The 12607-nt window shown below is 47.8% G+C and overlaps 13 non-coding genes across 13 annotated transcripts; all 13 read left to right on the forward strand.

Moving 5' to 3' along the window:
- The first annotated feature begins 104 nt into the window (after window positions 1–104).
- trnar-ucu (transfer RNA arginine (anticodon UCU)) lies at window positions 105–194 on the forward strand. The gene is given in 2 exon segments: window positions 105–141; window positions 159–194. It is a non-coding gene; the product is annotated as a tRNA-Arg (tRNA).
- Window positions 195–662: 468 nt separating this feature from the next.
- Window positions 663–752, forward strand: trnar-ucu (transfer RNA arginine (anticodon UCU)). Its single transcript is given in 2 exon segments — window positions 663–699; window positions 717–752. It is a non-coding gene; the product is annotated as a tRNA-Arg (tRNA).
- Window positions 753–979: 227 nt separating this feature from the next.
- Window positions 980–1069, forward strand: trnar-ucu (transfer RNA arginine (anticodon UCU)). Its single transcript is given in 2 exon segments — window positions 980–1016; window positions 1034–1069. It is a non-coding gene; the product is annotated as a tRNA-Arg (tRNA).
- A 405-nt stretch (window positions 1070–1474) lies between these two features.
- On the forward strand, window positions 1475–1564 carry trnar-ucu (transfer RNA arginine (anticodon UCU)). The gene is given in 2 exon segments: window positions 1475–1511; window positions 1529–1564. It is a non-coding gene; the product is annotated as a tRNA-Arg (tRNA).
- An 861-nt stretch (window positions 1565–2425) lies between these two features.
- trnar-ucu (transfer RNA arginine (anticodon UCU)) lies at window positions 2426–2515 on the forward strand. Its single transcript is given in 2 exon segments — window positions 2426–2462; window positions 2480–2515. It is a non-coding gene; the product is annotated as a tRNA-Arg (tRNA).
- A 227-nt stretch (window positions 2516–2742) lies between these two features.
- On the forward strand, window positions 2743–2832 carry trnar-ucu (transfer RNA arginine (anticodon UCU)). Its single transcript is given in 2 exon segments — window positions 2743–2779; window positions 2797–2832. It is a non-coding gene; the product is annotated as a tRNA-Arg (tRNA).
- Window positions 2833–3222: 390 nt separating this feature from the next.
- Window positions 3223–3296, forward strand: trnat-agu (transfer RNA threonine (anticodon AGU)). The gene has a single exon. It is a non-coding gene; the product is annotated as a tRNA-Thr (tRNA).
- A 1117-nt stretch (window positions 3297–4413) lies between these two features.
- trnar-ucu (transfer RNA arginine (anticodon UCU)) lies at window positions 4414–4503 on the forward strand. Its single transcript is given in 2 exon segments — window positions 4414–4450; window positions 4468–4503. It is a non-coding gene; the product is annotated as a tRNA-Arg (tRNA).
- Window positions 4504–5804: 1301 nt separating this feature from the next.
- Window positions 5805–5894, forward strand: trnar-ucu (transfer RNA arginine (anticodon UCU)). Its single transcript is given in 2 exon segments — window positions 5805–5841; window positions 5859–5894. It is a non-coding gene; the product is annotated as a tRNA-Arg (tRNA).
- A 227-nt stretch (window positions 5895–6121) lies between these two features.
- trnar-ucu (transfer RNA arginine (anticodon UCU)) lies at window positions 6122–6211 on the forward strand. The gene is given in 2 exon segments: window positions 6122–6158; window positions 6176–6211. It is a non-coding gene; the product is annotated as a tRNA-Arg (tRNA).
- A 227-nt stretch (window positions 6212–6438) lies between these two features.
- Window positions 6439–6528, forward strand: trnar-ucu (transfer RNA arginine (anticodon UCU)). Its single transcript is given in 2 exon segments — window positions 6439–6475; window positions 6493–6528. It is a non-coding gene; the product is annotated as a tRNA-Arg (tRNA).
- Window positions 6529–7072: 544 nt separating this feature from the next.
- trnar-ucu (transfer RNA arginine (anticodon UCU)) lies at window positions 7073–7162 on the forward strand. Its single transcript is given in 2 exon segments — window positions 7073–7109; window positions 7127–7162. It is a non-coding gene; the product is annotated as a tRNA-Arg (tRNA).
- Window positions 7163–7389: 227 nt separating this feature from the next.
- trnar-ucu (transfer RNA arginine (anticodon UCU)) lies at window positions 7390–7479 on the forward strand. Its single transcript is given in 2 exon segments — window positions 7390–7426; window positions 7444–7479. It is a non-coding gene; the product is annotated as a tRNA-Arg (tRNA).
- The last annotated feature ends 5128 nt before the right edge of the window (window positions 7480–12607 follow it).

The following is a 12607-nucleotide window of genomic DNA, read 5'->3' on the forward strand; positions in this document are numbered from 1 at the left end:
TGGGTTCAAATCCCAGCGGTGCCTTTCCTTTATGTAAGCACTTGTTAGGTCATGACATTTAGCCTCCTGCTGAAGAGCAACTGTCAAAACTTTAAGACATACTGGGCTCTGTGGCGCAATGGATAGCGCATTGGACTTCTAGACGCCGGTGTGTGGCCATTCAAAGGTTGTGGGTTTGAGTCCCACCAGAGTCATTTTTTCCTTGAAAACAACAAAATTCATCGCTCCTCACTAATGACACCAATGCACAGTAAAAAGCCATGGCGTGGCGCCGTGGCTTAGCTGGTCATAGTGCCTGTCTAGTAAACAGGAAGTCCTGGGTTCAAATCCCAGCGGTGCCTTTCTATTATATAAGCACTTGTTAGGTCATGACATTCAGCCTCATGCTGAAGAGCAACTGTCAAAACTTTAACACATACTGGGCTCTGTGGCGCAATGGATAGCGCATTGGACTTCTAGACGCAGGTGTGTGGCCATTCAAAGGTTGTGGGTTCGAGTCCCATGGCGCGGCGCCATGGCTTAGCTGGTCATAGCGCCTGCCTAGTAAACAGGAAGTCCTGGGTTCAAATCCCAGCGGTGCCTTTCTATTATGTAAGCAGTTGTTAGGTCATGACATTCAGCCTCATGCTGAAGAGCAACTGTCAAAACTTTAACACATACTGGGCTCTGTAGCGCAATGGATAGCGCATTGGACTTCTAGACGCAGGTGTGTGGCCATTCAAAGGTTGTGGGTTCGAGTCCCACCAGAGTCATTTTTTCCTTGAAAACAACAAAATTCATCGCTCCTCACTAATGACACCAATCCACAGTAAAAAGCCATGGCGCGGCGCCGTGGCTTAGCTGGTCATAGCGCCTGTCTAGTAAACAGGAAGTCCTGGGTTCAAATCCCAGCGGTGCCTTTCCTTTATGTAAGCAGTTGTTAGGTCATGACATTTAGCCTCCTGCTGAAGAGCAACTGTCAAAACTTTAACACGTACTGGGCTCTGTGGCGCAATGGATAGCGCATTGGACTTCTAGACGCAGGTGTGTGGACATTCAAAGGTTGTGGGTTCGAGTCCCACCAGAGTCGTTTTTCTTTGAAAACAACAAAATTCATCGCTCCTCACTAATGACACCAATCCACAGTAAAAAGCCATGGCGTGGCGCCGTGGCTTAGCTGGTCATAGCGCCTGTCTAGTAAACAGGAAGTCCTGGGTTCAAATCCCAGCGGTGCCTTTCCATTATGTAAGCAGTTGTTAGGTCATGACATTCAGCCTCATGCTGAAGAGCAACTGTCAAAACTTTAACACATACTGGGCTCTGTGGCGCAATGGATAGCGTGGCGCCGTGGCTTAGCTGGTCATAGCGCCTGTCTAGTAAACAGGAAGTCCTGGGTTCAAATCCCAGCAGTGCCTTTCTATTATGTAAGCAGTTGTTAGGTCATGACATTCAGCCTCATGCTGAAGAGCAACTGTCAAAACTTTAACACATACTGGGCTCTGTGGCGCAATGGATAGCGCATTGGACTTCTAGACGCAGGTGTGTGGCCATTCAAAGGTTGTGGGTTCGAGTCCCACCAGAGTCGTTTTTTCTTTGAAAACAACAAAATTCATCGCTCCTCACTAATGACACCAATCCACAGTAAAAAGCCATGGCGTGGCGCCGTGGCTTAGCTGGTCATAGCGCCTGTCTAGTAAACAGGAAGTCCTGGGTTCAAATCCCAGCGGTGCCTTTCCATTATGTAAGCAGTTGTTAGGTCATGACATTCAGCCTCATGCTGAAGAGCAACTGTCAAAACTTTAACACATACTGGGCTCTGTGGCGCAATGGATAGCGCATTGGACTTCTAGACGCAGGTGTGTGGCCATTCAAAGGTTGTGGGTTCGAGTACCACCAGAGTCGTTCTTTCTTTGAAAACAACAAAATTCATTGCTCCTCACTAATGACACCAATCCACAGTAAAAAGCCATGGCGTGGCGCCGTGGCTTAGCTGGTCATAGCGCCTGTCTAGTAAACAGGAAGTCCTGGGTTCAAATCCCAGCGGTGCCTTTCTATTATGTAAGCAGTTGTTAGGTCATGACATTCAGCCTCATGCTGAAGAGCAACTGTCAAAACTTTAACACATACTGGGTTCTGTGACGCAATGGATAGCGCATTGGACTTCTAGACGCAGGTGTGTGGCCATTCAAAGGTTGTGGGTTCGAGTCCCCCCAGAGTCGTTTTTTCTTTGAAAACAACAAAATTCATCGCTCCTCACTAATGACACCAATCCACAGTAAAAAGCCATGTCATGGCGCCGTGGCTTAGCTGGTCATAGTGCCTGTCTAGTAAACAGGAAGTCCTGGGTTCAAATCCCAGCGGTGCCTTTCTATTATGTAAGCAGTTGTTAGGTCATGACATTCAGCCTCATGCTGAAGAGCAACTGTCAAAACTTTAACACATACTGGGCTCTGTGGCGCAATGGATAGCGCATTGGACTTCTAGACGCAGGTGTGTGGCCATTCAAAGGTTGTGGGTTCGAGTCCCACCAGAGTCGTTTTTTCTTTGAAAACAACAAAATTCATCGCTCCTCACTAATGACACCAATCCACAGTAAAAAGCCATGGCGTGGCGCCGTGGCTTAGCTGGTCATAGCGCCTGTCTAGTAAACAGGAAGTGCTGGGTTCAAATCCCAGCGGTTCCTTTCTATTATGTAAGCAGTTGTTAGGTCATGACATTCAGCCTCATGCTGAAGAGCAACTGTCAAAACTTTAACACAAACTGGGCTTTGTGGCGCAATGGATAGCGCATTGGACTTCTAGACGCAGGTGTGTGGCCATTCAAAGGTTGTGGGTTCGAGTCCCACCTGAGTCATTTTTTCTTTGAAAACAACAAAATTCATCGCTCCTCACTAATGACACCAATCCACAGTAAAAAGCCATGGCGTGGCGCCGTGGCTTAGCTGGTCATAGCGCCTGTCTAGTAAACAGGAAGTGCTGGGTTCAAATCCCAGCGGTTCCTTTCTATTATGTAAGCAGTTGTTAGGTCATGACATTCAGCCTCATGCTGAAGAGCAACTGTCAAAACTTTAACACAAACTGGGCTTTGTGGCGCAATGGATAGCGCATTGGACTTCTAGACGCAGGTGTGTGGCCATTCAAAGGTTGTGGGTTCGAGTCCCACCCGAGTCATTTTTTCTTTGAAAACAACAAAATTCATCGCTCCTCACTAATGACACCAATGCACAGTAAAAAGCCATGGCGCGGCACCGTGGCTTAGCTGGTCATAGCGCCTGTCTAGTAAACAGGAAGTCCTGGGTTCAAATCCCAGCGGTGCCTTTCCTTTATGTAAGCAGTTGTTAGGTCATGACATTTAGCCTCCTGCTGAAGAGCAACTGTCAAAACTTTAAGACATACTGGGCTCTGTGGCGCCGTGGCTTAGCTGGTCATAGCGCCTGTCTAGTAAACAGGAAGTCCTGGGTTCAAATCCCAGCGGTGCCTTTCCATTATGTAAGCAGTTGTTAGGTCATGACATTCAGCCTCATGCTGAAGAGCAACTGTCAAAACTTTAACACATACTGGGCTCTGTGGCGCAATGGATAGCGCATTGGACTTCTAGACGCAGGTGTGTGGCCATTCAAAGGTTGTGGGTTCGAGTACCACCAGAGTCGTTCTTTCTTTGAAAACAACAAAATTCATCGCTCCTCACTAATGACACCAATCCACAGTAAAAAGCCATGGCGTGGCGCCGTGGCTTAGCTGGTCATAGCGCCTGTCTAGTAAACAGGAAGTCCTGGGTTCAAATCCCAGCGGTGCCTTTCTATTATGTAAGCAGTTGTTAGGTCATGACATTCAGCCTCATGCTGAAGAGCAACTGTCAAAACTTTAACACATACTGGGCTCTGTGGCGCAATGGATAGCGCATTAGACTTCTAGACGCAGGTGTGTGGCCATTCAAAGGTTGTGGGTTCGAGTCCCATGGCGCGGCGCCGTGGCTTAGCTGGTCATAGCGCCTGTCTAGTAAACAGGAAGTCCTGGGTTCAAATCCCAGCGGTGCCTTTCTATTATGTAAGCAGTTGTTAGGTCATGACATTTAGCCTCCTGCTGAAGAGCAACTGTCAAAACTTTAACACATACTGGGCTCTGTGGCGCAATGGATAGCGCATTAGACTTCTAGACGCAGGTGTGTGGCCATTCAAAGGTTGTGGGTTCGAGTCCCACCAGAGTCGTTTTTTCTTTGAAAACAACAAAATTCATCGCTCCTCACTAATGACACCAATCCACAGTAAAAAGCCATGGCGTGGCGCCGTGGCTTAGCTGGTCATAGCGCCTGTCTAGTAAACAGGAAGTCCTGGGTTCAAATCCCAGCGGTGCCTTTCTATTATGTAAGCAGTTGTTAGGTCATGACATTCAGCCTCATGCTGAAGAGCAACTGTCAAAACTTTAACACATACTGGGCTCTGTGGCGCAATGGATAGCGCATTGGACTTCTAGACGCAGGTGTGTGGCCATTCAAAGGTTGTGGGTTCGAGTCCCACCAGAGTCGTTTTTTCTTTGAAAACAACAAAATTCATCGCTCCTCACTAATGACACCAATGCACAGTAAAAAGCCATGGCGCGGCGCTGTGGCTTAGCTGGTCATTGCGCTGTGGCGCAATGGATAGCGCATTGGACTTCTAGACGCAGGTGTGTGGCCATTCAAAGGTTGTGGGTTCGAGTCCCACCAGAGTCATTTTTTCCTTGAAAACAACAAAATTCATCGCTCCTCACTAATGACACCAATGCACAGTAAAAAGCCATGGCGTGGCGCCGTGGCTTAGCTGGTCATAGCGCCTGGTCATAGCGCCTGTCTAGTAAACAGGAAGTCCTGGGTTCAAATCCCAGCGGTGCCTTTCTATTATGTAAGCAGTTGTTAGGTCATGACATTCAGCCTCATGCTGAAGAGCAACTGTCAAAACTTTAACACATACTGGGCTCTGTGGCGCAATGGATAGCGCATTAGACTTCTAGACGCAGGTGTGTGGCCATTCAAAGGTTGTGGGTTCGAGTCCCATGGCGCGGCGCCGTGGCTTAGCTGGTCATAGCGCCTGTCTAGTAAACAGGAAGTCCTGGGTTCAAATCCCAGCGGTGCCTTTCTATTATGTAAGCAGTTGTTAGGTCATGACATTTAGCCTCCTGCTGAAGAGCAACTGTCAAAACTTTAACACATACTGGGCTCTGTGGCGCAATGGATAGCGCATTAGACTTCTAGACGCAGGTGTGTGGCCATTCAAAGGTTGTGGGTTCGAGTCCCACCAGAGTCGTTTTTTCTTTGAAAACAACAAAATTCATCGCTCCTCACTAATGACACCAATCCACAGTAAAAAGCCATGGCGTGGCGCCGTGGCTTAGCTGGTCATAGCGCCTGTCTAGTAAACAGGAAGTGCTGGGTTCAAATCCCAGCGGTTCCTTTCTATTATGTAAGCAGTTGTTAGGTCATGACATTCAGCCTCATGCTGAAGAGCAACTGTCAAAACTTTAACACAAACTGGGCTTTGTGGCGCAATGGATAGCGCATTGGACTTCTAGACGCAGGTGTGTGGCCATTCAAAGGTTGTGGGTTCGAGTCCCACCCGAGTCATTTTTTCTTTGAAAACAACAAAATTCATCGCTCCTCACTAATGACACCAATGCACAGTAAAAAGCCATGGCGCGGCGCCGTGGCTTAGCTGGTCATAGCGCCTGTCTAGTAAACAGGAAGTCCTGGGTTCAAATCCCAGCGGTGCCTTTCCTTTATGTAAGCACTTGTTAGGTCATGACATTTAGCCTCCTGCTGAAGAGCAACTGTCAAAACTTTAAGACATACTGGGCTCTGTGGCGCAATGGATAGCGCATTGGACTTCTAGACGCCGGTGTGTGGCCATTCAAAGGTTGTGGGTTTGAGTCCCACCAGAGTCATTTTTTCCTTGAAAACAACAAAATTCATCGCTCCTCACTAATGACACCAATGCACAGTAAAAAGCCATGGCGTGGCGCCGTGGCTTAGCTGGTCATAGTGCCTGTCTAGTAAACAGGAAGTCCTGGGTTCAAATCCCAGCGGTGCCTTTCTATTATATAAGCACTTGTTAGGTCATGACATTCAGCCTCATGCTGAAGAGCAACTGTCAAAACTTTAACACATACTGGGCTCTGTGGCGCAATGGATAGCGCATTGGACTTCTAGACGCAGGTGTGTGGCCATTCAAAGGTTGTGGGTTCGAGTCCCACCAGAGTCATTTTTTCTTTGAAAACAACAAAATTCATCGCTCCTCACTAATGACACCAATCCACAGTAAAAAGCCATGGTGCGGCGCCGTGGCTTAGCTGGTCATAGCGCCTGTCTAGTAAACAGGAAGTCCTGGGTTCAAATCCCAACGGTGCCTTTCTATTATGTAAGCAGTTGTTAGGTCATGACATTCAGCCTCCTGCTGAAGAGCAACTGTCAAAACTTTAACACATACTGGGCTCTGTGGCGCAATGGATAGCGCATTGGACTTCTAGACGCAGGTGTGTGGCCATTCAAAGGTTGTGGGTTCGAGTCCCACCAGAGTCTTTTTTTCTTTGAAAACAACAAAATTCATCGCTCCTCACTAATGACACCAATGCACAGTAAAAAGCCATGGCGCGGCGCCGTGGCTTAGCTGGTCATAGCGCCTGTCTAGTAAACAGGAAGTCCTGGGTTCAAATCCCAGCGGTGCCTTTCTATTATGTAAGCAGTTGTTAGGTCATGACATTCAGCCTCATGCTGAAGAGCAACTGTCAAAACTTTAACACATACTGAGCTCTGTGGCGCAATGGATAGCGCATTGGACTTCTAGACGCAGGTGTGTGGCCATTCAAAGGTTGTGGGTTCGAGTCCCACCAGAGTCATTTTTTCTTTGAAAACAACAAAATTCATCGCTCCTCACTAATGACACCAATCCACAGTAAAAAGCCATGGCGCGGCGCCGTGGCTTAGCTGGTCATAGCGCCTGTCTAGTAAACAGGAAGTCCTGGGTTCAAATCCCAGCGGTGCCTTTCTATTATGTAAGCAGTTGTTAGGTCATGACATTCAGCCTCATGCTGAAGAGCAACTGTCAAAACTTTAACACATACTGGGCTCTGTGGCGCAATGGATAGCGCATTGGACTTCTAGACGCAGGTGTGTGGCCATTCAAAGGTTGTGGGTTCGAGTCCCACCAGAGTCATTTTTTCTTTGAAAACAACAAAATTCATCGCTCCTCACTAATGACACCAATCCACAGTAAAAAGCCATGGTGCGGCGCCGTGGCTTAGCTGGTCATAGCGCCTGTCTAGTAAACAGGAAGTCCTGGGTTCAAATCCCAACGGTGCCTTTCTATTATGTAAGCAGTTGTTAGGTCATGACATTCAGCCTCCTGCTGAAGAGCAACTGTCAAAACTTTAACACATACTGGGCTCTGTGGCGCAATGGATAGCGCATTGGACTTCTAGACGCAGGTGTGTGGCCATTCAAAGGTTGTGGGTTCGAGTCCCACCAGAGTCTTTTTTTCTTTGAAAACAACAAAATTCATCGCTCCTCACTAATGACACCAATGCACAGTAAAAAGCCATGGCGCGGCGCCGTGGCTTAGCTGGTCATAGCGCCTGTCTAGTAAACAGGAAGTCCTGGGTTCAAATCCCAGCGGTGCCTTTCTATTATGTAAGCAGTTGTTAGGTCATGACATTCAGCCTCATGCTGAAGAGCAACTGTCAAAACTTTAACACATACTGAGCTCTGTGGCGCAATGGATAGCGCATTGGACTTCTAGACGCAGGTGTGTGGCCATTCAAAGGTTGTGGGTTCGAGTCCCACCAGAGTCATTTTTTCTTTGAAAACAACAAAATTCATCGCTCCTCACTAATGACACCAATCCACAGTAAAAAGCCATGGCGCGGCGCCGTGGCTTAGCTGGTCATAGCGCCTGTCTAGTAAACAGGAAGTCTTGGGTTCAAATCCCAGCGGTGCCTTTCTATTATGTAAGCAGTTGTTAGGTCATGACATTCAGCCTCATGCTGAAGAGCAACTGTCAAAACTTTAACACATACTGGGCTCTGTGGCGCAATGGATAGCGCATTGGACTTCTAGACGCAGGTGTGTGGCCATTCAAAGGTTGTGGGTTCGAGTCCCACCAGAGTAGTTTTTTCTTTGAAAACAACAAAATTCATCGCTCCTCACTAATGACACCAATCCACAGTAAAAAGCCATGGCGTGGCGCCGTGGCTTAGCTGGTCATAGCGCCTGTCTAGTAAACAGGAAGTCCTGGGTTCAAATTCCAGCGGTGCCTTTCTATTATGTAAGCAGTTGTTAGGTCATGACATTCAGCCTCATGCTGAAGAGCAACTGTCAAAACTTTAACACATACTGGGCTCTGTGGAGCAATGGATAGCGCATTGGACTTCTAGACGCAGGTGTGTGGCCATTCAAAGGTTGTGGGTTCGAGTACCACCAGAGTCGTTTTTTCTTTGAAAACAACAAAATTCATCGCTCCTCACTAATGACACCAATGCACAGTAAAAAGCCATGGCGCGGCGCCGTGGCTTAGCTGGTCATAGCGCCTGTCTAGTAAACAGGAAGTCCTGGGTTCAAATCCCAGCGGTGCCTTTCCTTTATGTAAGCAGTTGTTAGGTCATGACATTTAGCCTCCTGCTGAAGAGCAACTGTCAAAACTTTAACACATACTGGGCTCTGTGGCGCAATGGATAGCGCATTGGACTTCTAGACGCAGGTGTGTGGCCATTCAAAGGTTGTGGGTTCGAGTCCCACCCGAGTCATTTTTTCTTTGAAAACAACAAAATTCATCACTCCTCACTAATGACACCAATGCACAGTAAAAAGCCATGGCGCGGCGCCGTGGCTTAGCTGGTCATAGCGCCTGTCTAGTAAACAGGAAGTCCTGGGTTCAAATCCCAGCGGTGCCTTTCCTTTATGTAAGCAGTTGTTAGGTCATGACATTTAGCCTCCTGCTGAAGAGCAACTGTCAAAACTTTAACACATACTGGGCTCCGTGGCGCAATGGATAGCGCATTGGACTTCTAGACGCAGGTGTGTGGCCATTCAAAGGTTGTGGGTTCGAGTCCCATGGCGCGGCGCCATGGCTTAGCTGGTTATAGCGCCTGTCTAGTAAACAGGAAGTCCTGGGTTCAAATCCCAGCTGTGCCTTTCTATTATGTAAGCAGTTGTTAGGTCATGACATTCAGCCTCATGCTGAAGAGCAACTGTCAAAACTTTAACACATACTGGTCTCTGTGGCGCAATGGATAGCGCATTGGACTTCTAGACGCAGGTGTGTGGCCATTCAAAGGTTGTGGGTTCGAGTACCACCAGAGTCGTTTTTTCTTTGAAAACAACAAAATTCATCGCTCCTCACTAATGACACCAATCCACAGTAAAAAGCCATGGCGTGGCGCCGTGGCTTAGCTGGTCATAGCGCCTGTCTAGTAAACAGGAAGTCCTGGGTTCAAATCCCAGCGGTGCCTTTCTATTATGTAAGCAGTTGTTAGGTCATGACATTCAGCCTCATGCTGAAGAGCAACTGTCAAAACTTTAACACATACTGGGCTCTGTGGCGCAATGGATAGCGCATTGGACTTCTAGACGCAGGTGTGTGGCCATTCAAAGGTTGTGGGTTCGAGTCCCACCCGAGTCATTTTTTCTTTGAAAACAACAAAATTCATCACTCCTCACTAATGACACCAATCCACAGTAAAAAGCCATGGCGTGGCGCCGTGGCTTAGCTGGTCATAGCGCCTGTCTAGTAAACAGGAAGTCCTGGGTTCAAATTCCAGCGGTGCCTTTCTATTATGTAAGCAGTTGTTAGGTCATGACATTCAGCCTCATGCTGAAGAGCAACTGTCAAAACTTTAACACATACTGGGCTCTGTGGAGCAATGGATAGCGCATTGGACTTCTAGACGCAGGTGTGTAGCCATTCAAAGGTTGTGGGTTCGAGTACCACCAGAGTCGTTTTTTCTTTGAAAACAACAAAATTCATCGCTCCTCACTAATGACACCAATGCACAGTAAAAAGCCATGGCGCGGCGCCGTGGCTTAGCTGGTCATAGCGCCTGTCTAGTAAACAGGAAGTCCTGGGTTCAAATCCCAGCGGTGCCTTTCCTTTATGTAAGCAGTTGTTAGGTCATGACATTCAGCCTCATGCTGAAGAGCAACTGTCAAAACTTTAACACAAACTGGGCTTTGTGGCGCAATGGATAGCGCATTGGACTTCTAGACGCAGGTGTGTGGCCATTCAAAGGTTGTTGGTTCGAGTCCCACCCGAGTCATTTTTTCTTTGAAAACAACAAAATTCATCGCTCCTCACTAATGACACCAATGCACAGTAAAAAGCCATGGCGTGGCGCCGTGGCTTAGCTGGTCGTAGCGCCTGTCTAGTAAACAGGAAGTCCTGGGTTCAAATCCCAGCGGTGCCTTTCCTTTATGTAAGCAGTTGTTAGGTCATGACATTTAGCCTCCTGCTGAAGAGCAACTGTCAAAACTTTAACACATACTGGGCTCTGTGGCGCAATGGATAGCGCATTGGACTTCTAGATGCAGGTGTGTGGCCATTCAAAGGTTGTGGGTTCGAGTCCCATGGCGCGGCGCCGTGGCTTAGCTGGTCATAGCGCCTGTCTAGTAAACAGGAAGTCCTGGGTTCAAATCCCAGCGGTGCCTTTCTATTATGTAAGCAGTTGTTAGGTCATGACATTCAGCCTCATGCTGAAGAGCAACTGTCAAAACTTTAACACATACTGGGCTCTGTGGCGCAATGGATAGCGCGTTGGACTTCTAGACGCAGGTGTGTGGCCATTCAAAGGTTGTGGGTTCGAGTACCACCAGAGTCGTTTTTTCTTTGAAAACAACAAAATTCATCGCTCCTCACTAATGACACCAATCCACAGTAAAAAGCCATGGCGTGGCGCCGTGGCTTAGCTGGTCATAGCGCCTGTCTAGTAAACAGGAAGTCCTGGGTTCAAATCCCAGCGGTGCCTTTCTATTATGTAAGCAGTTGTTAGGTCATGACATTCAGCCTCATGCTGAAGAGCAACTGTCAAAACTTTAACACATACTGGGCTCTGTGGCGCAATGGATATCGCATTGGACTTCTAGACGCAGGTGTGTGGCCATTCAAAGGTTGTGGGTTCGAGTACCACCAGAGTCGTTTTTTCTTTGAAAACAACAAAATTCATCGCTCCTCACTATTGACACCAATGCACAGTAAAAAGCCATGGCGCGGCGCCGTGGCTTAGCTGGTCATAGCGCCTGTCTAGTAAACAGGAAGTCCTGGCTTCAAATCCCAGCGGTGCCTTTCTATTATGTAAGCAGTTGTTAGGTCATGACATTCAGCCTCATGCTGAAGAGCAACTGTCAAAACTTTAACACATACTGGGCTCTGTGGAGCAATGGATAGCGCATTGGACTTCTAGACGCAGGTGTGTGGCCATTCAAAGGTTGTGGGTTCGAGTACCACCAGAGTCGTTTTTTCTTTGAAAACAACAAAATTCATCGCTCCTCACTAATGACACCAATGCACAGTAAAAAGCCATGGCGCGGCGCCGTGGCTTAGCTGGTCATAGCGCCTGTCTAGTAAACAGGAAGTCCTGGGTTCAAATCCCAGCGGTGCCTTTCCTTTATGTAAGCAGTTGTTAGGTCATGACATTTAGCCTCCTGCTGAAGAGCAACTGTCAAAACTTTAACACATACTGGGCTCTGTGGCGCAATGGATAGCGCATTGGACTTCTAGACGCAGGTGTGTGGCCATTCAAAGGTTGTGGGTTCGAGTCCCACCCGAGTCATTTTTTCTTTGAAAACAACAAAATTCATCACTCCTCACTAATGACACCAATCCACAGTAAAAAGCCATGGCGCGGCGCCGTGGCTTAGCTGGTCATAGCGCCTGTCTAGTAAACAGGAAGTCCTGGGTTCAAATTCCAGCGGTGCCTTTCTATTATGTAAGCAGTTGTTAGGTCATGACATTCAGCCTCATGCTGAAGAGCAACTGTCAAAACTTTAACACATACTGGGCTCTGTGGAGCAATGGATAGCGCATTGGACTTCTAGACGCAGGTGTGTGGCCATTCAAAGGTTGTGGGTTCGAGTACCACCAGAGTCGTTTTTTCTTTGAAAACAACAAAATTCATCGCTCCTCACTAATGACACCAATGCACAGTAAAAAGCCATGGCGCGGCGCCGTGGCTTAGCTGGTCATAGCGCCTGTCTAGTAAACAGGAAGTCCTGGCTTCAAATCCCAGCGGTGCCTTTCCTTTATGTAAGCAGTTGTTAGGTCATGACATTCAGCCTCATGCTGAAGAGCAACTGTCAAAACTTTAACACAAACTGGGCTTTGTGGCGCAATGGATAGCGCATTGGACTTCTAGACGCAGGTGTGTGGCCATTCAAAGGTTGTTGGTTCGAGTCCCACCCGAGTCATTTTTTCTTTGAAAACAACAAAATTCATCGCTCCTCACTAATGACACCAATGCACAGTAAAAAGCCATGGCGTGGCGCCGTGGCTTAGCTGGTCGTAGCGCCTGTCTAGTAAACAGGAAGTCCTGGGTTCAAATCCCAGCGGTGCCTTTCCTTTATGTAAGCAGTTGTTAGGTCATGACATTTAGCCTCCTGCTGAAGAGCAACTGTC

The sequence above is a fragment of the Brachyhypopomus gauderio genome, unplaced genomic scaffold, assembly GCF_052324685.1.
Source record: "Brachyhypopomus gauderio isolate BG-103 unplaced genomic scaffold, BGAUD_0.2 sc98, whole genome shotgun sequence".
Classification (NCBI taxonomy): domain Eukaryota; kingdom Metazoa; phylum Chordata; class Actinopteri; order Gymnotiformes; family Hypopomidae; genus Brachyhypopomus; species Brachyhypopomus gauderio.